The sequence below is a fragment of the Temnothorax nylanderi genome, unplaced genomic scaffold (genome assembly GCF_030848795.1).
Source record: "Temnothorax nylanderi isolate EJ_2023f unplaced genomic scaffold, tnyl_v1.0 TNYL_tig0679_pilon, whole genome shotgun sequence".
Classification (NCBI taxonomy): Eukaryota; Metazoa; Arthropoda; class Insecta; order Hymenoptera; family Formicidae; genus Temnothorax; species Temnothorax nylanderi.
In genome coordinates this window covers 33391-38160 of record NW_027249741.1, presented here as the reverse complement: position 1 = coordinate 38160, position 4770 = coordinate 33391, and positions in this window count along the sequence as shown.

The following is a 4770-nucleotide window of genomic DNA, read 5'->3' as shown; positions in this document are numbered from 1 at the left end:
CAACGTGCCCCGTGTGACAACGTGCCCCGGTCTACCCTAATATTGGATTGCAACAATTAAAATTAAAATGAAAAATAAATCTTAAAAACTTTAGAACCTTAAACCTTACAAATTTTAAAACCTTATAAACCTTGAAATCTTAAAACTTTATAACTTTTATAACTTTAAATTTTATAACTATCAGCTACACTTTTTTCAACTACATTTTTTTTTCTTTTTAGTCTTCCTCGTATACATTCGAGGCATTATTGTTTAAAACACATGTTTTAAAACGTGTAAAAAATGTGTTTTTATTATTTTCTTTGAATTTCAATAATATTATTAAAATAAAAACTATAATATTGCCAGGAAATAAACAAAACTTGTGCAAAACATCAGATATAGAACTATGAACAATTTCATGGTATTTACAAGAACGTTTTTAGCCGTTGCTTTGTTAAACATAACGAGTGGCATATTCCCCACACCGGCATATTCCCCCGAGTTACCCTATGTTTATATAAACTTTTTTCATTGTTTTTATGTCCTGAATCCACCACTCCCCACTTATTAGGAAATACCCTGGTAAACATGGCGTTAAAGGGACCCACTTCCAATGACCTTGAATTTGACATATATTGTCAAGGACACTCTCCCGAGTAACATGCAAGTGATTTTAGTCGGTGGTCGCTTTTTATTAAAAAGTTATTAACAAATAAAGTTTGAAAAATATAGCAGCTATTGGAAGGCATAAATGACTAATATATATGTCAAAATGGTTCACGCATACACTTTTCACGCGAGACGAGTTGTCACAGGTTCGTAGCGCGCTTTACAAGCTCGTTTATATATGTATATACATACTAGCTTCTGACCTTGATTATTTACATTCTGTAGTATTCGGTCTATTTGGAGTGTTTATGCTCATATTATATCAGTCATCTTTTGTCAATTGTTGTTGCAAGACTGGTACGTAGGTTAGTGACGCGCTTTAAAAGTATTTAAGTGTTTAAAGCGCGTCAACTAACCTATGTGACAACTCGTCTCGCGTGGAAAGTATATGCGTGAACTATTTCGACATATATATTAGTCATTTATGCCTTCCAATACTCACATATATTCAATATACAATTTATCAACAATTTAGGGGAGACCGGGGCTAAAAGGTCAGTTTTTTTTCGGTGCCGATTTTTAACAAGAAAATAAATAATTTTAGTTAAATGTGGTACACCACTGTAAAGAGTGAACCTTTAGCTACAAAATTTATATAGGAAATATTTATCTACGTCGCTTTGTTTAACCGGTATAGAGCAAAAACGACAACGGTGGAAAAATTAAAATCTCAAAAATGCCGGGGTTTAAGCGTCACCCCCCCGGGGCTAATCAGTCACACTGCATTTTTAATACATATACGTACATCTAATCCGGAAAAATGATAAGATACATTTTAATAATTGTTTTTTAAGAGAAAAATATAAAAATTTATTTAAAATTTTTATGCAAAACATTATTAAAAAATAATTGTTTTACCTATTCCATAAAACAATTTAGGCACGTGAATACAGAGGTTAACCAAATCGTAAACTCCCCAACGGCACGTCATATTGTCAACGCGGGCAACCACGGGGAACACGCGTGACGGCGTTCCGGTGCCATAGGATCAGCGCGGACCCTCGAGCAACCTAACCAAGCCGCGTTTCTCGCGGGGGAGCGATAAATAGCGACAGGGGGGTTAGAAAAGGTCGCGGTGAAGCGCGACCATTTTACCGACTCGACGGCGTCCTCGCGCCGATTTCTCGACGCGCCGACGACGACGACGACGACGATGACGACGACGACGACGACGACGAAGACGACGATGACCACCACGACGACGACGACGACGACGATGACCACCACTGACACCACCACCACTACAACGCCGGCGACAATGACGCCGAGACGATGCGGCGAACGCTGGACGATGCGGTCGCACGCGCGACTGTCACTGACACAACGACCAACAACAACGATCTACCGCGCGCGCGGCATGTCAACTCTCGCGCGGAAATCGCGGGATCGCAGAGCCGTGCCGTGCCTCGCCGTACCTCGCCGACGTGCCGTGAGCGCGAGCGATCTCAAAAACAACGGTCCGCCATCTTTTCGGTCGGCCAAAACACCCGTTTTGCGACGATACGTGCGTACCATTTCCCTCCTATACAAACTGACGCACATGCAAGGGAAGACAGAATCACGCTCGAGGGAAACCTAACCTGAAATCGCCGTGAGCTGAAGTCGTGCGCCCGGCGCGCCACAGTGACTGACCAGCCCCGGGTGCTTACTGACTGATTAGCCCCAAACACAAGTTTCAGGTTTGATCGCCCACGAAATATTAGACATCAACGATAATGAAAAAACTACACTGGATTCGTGTTCAGCATGCATTACTCTTTATAATCACGTACCTCGAGATTTGGGGAGCAAATATTATTGCAGATATTACAAAATTTCCACGCGCAGAAAATTTCACTTTTACCTTCCGAAAACACGTTTGCCCTCGTAAAAATCATAACACGGCAGGTAACCTGCCGAAACTCCGTTGGTCACATGGGTACCATAAGCAGCGTTTACAATGTTAATAGCGAGTTCGCACAATATACAGGTTCCGAGATATTTGATTTGACGCTTCAACCCCGTTGACCTTTTAGCCCCGGTCTCCCCTACTGCTTTAAATGTTGTGTTTTGGTAAAGCAGCGACTTTCTCGCGAAATAAAGTATTCTCTGCTTTAACAAAAAGACTTCAATTTATCAACAATCAGTAAATTGTTGATAAATTGAAGTCTTTTTGTTAAAGCAGAGAATACTTTATTTCGCAAGAAAGTCGCTGCTTTACCAAAGCTTTACCAAACCTTACCCAGCTTACCTTTACAAGACACACGTGTGTATGCTTTGTTTTATAGAAATTGTGATTTTCGTTTTTATGCCTTCCAATACTCAAAATAGCTGCTATATTTTTCAAACTTTATTTGTTAATAACTTTTTAATAAAAAGCGACCCCCGACTAAAATCACTTGCATGTTACTCGGAAGGGTGTCCTTGACAATATATGTCAAATTCAAGGTCATCGGAAGTGGGTTCTCTTAACGCCATGTTTACCTTTTTATAATTTAAAAGAGAAATGCACTTATTAAACAGACATTAGGTATTCAATGTTATATTTATTGCACACAAATTGATTTAAAAGAAAGACAATTTGTTTGTATATACGTATGGAAGAACAAGCTTACGCAGTTCTATATATAATCAAGGTACCGGTTACAGGTTTTAAAAAAAGTATAAAAATATTTTTTTTATAAAAACTATGTCAAAACTTTAAACGTGTTTTTGTTTCATAAACTACGTTTACACAGCAGTTTATAATTCGATTTAATAACTACCTATCCAATTCAAAATTTTTCTCTTTTTTTATATGTATAAAATATATATATGTATTAAAGCACATATCTATCCCTTATGAAAAAAAACTATTGAAAAACTATTGAGAGCGAATTAACTATTGGATAACTATTAGATTTAAATAGTACGTACTATTCAAATTTAATAGTTAACTATTGAAAGTCCAATAGTTAATTCGCTGTCAATAGTTTTTTTTCATAAGGGATATTATAACTTGAACGTGTTATATTTGGAGCTAGATATTATAAAGATATACACTAAGAAAAAAAGTTGTTAACTTGACTAAATGTGTTCAACTGATTAGTATTTTTTAAATTAAAATATTTAAAAGGGTAGCCTGGTCAAGCGCCCGAAAAAAGTGATTTTTTAAAACTGTTGTATTCAGAATCTACAATTGCAATTAATTTAAAACTTTTTTTGCACACTAATATAACTCTTAGACAATACAGAAAAATTTTATTCATAAAAAAAAATTATTTAAACAAAAGATATAGCAGATCTTGTTGAGCGCCTTAAATCGAAGCACCAAATCGGCGTGCAGTCTCTGGGTCGCAAAAATGATGCAATCTGAAAATTTCAAATGATTTTGTAATCTATATACCCACATTTTCTATATAAATAGGCGCAAAATTTAAAAAATGAAAAATTTCAATTTTTACAGCAATTTAAAAAAGAAAACCGATTTTTCGCGTAAAAAAGTCGGTAAAAATGGCCAATAAAATTTTTTTAAACAATTTTTTTTAAATAATTTTCTATTTATATAGAAGATAATTATGTATTTTCAAAGTATGTTAAGTTTCAAGTCAATCCGTTTATTAGTTTTTGAGTAATCGTGCACGCCAATTTCAAAAACATGTTATCGAGAAAAACGCGTTTAAAGTTTTCGGTACATATAAGAAAAAAAGTTGAATAAAGAATTTTTTGGGAAACTTACGGCTTTAGGTCAGTCAATCGGCAATTCCTGGACCATATAGTACGCCCTCAGCTTCCTCAAACAATTCTAATTGCTGTACATCTTGTAAAGCGTATCTGAGCGGCAATTGCGTGCTCACATACCTGCTCGGAAAAAGGCTCGGTCGGTAGACTTACCGTTCGAATTTCGAAAAATCAAATATAGCCCCGTATTCTACAGATGTTAGGGAGTATTTTAAGCAAAAAAAAATGACTTTTCTGACCAGGATACCCCCTTAAGTATTTAAATTTTATAAATACATCATGTTAAATCTAACATAACGTAATTTGACTTAAATACTTAAATATTTTAATTAAAAATAACAAGCTTTAATGATAAAAATTATTACATGTAAACAGCATAATTATACGTATAAAAAGTGTGAAAATTAAAAACTTGCACGT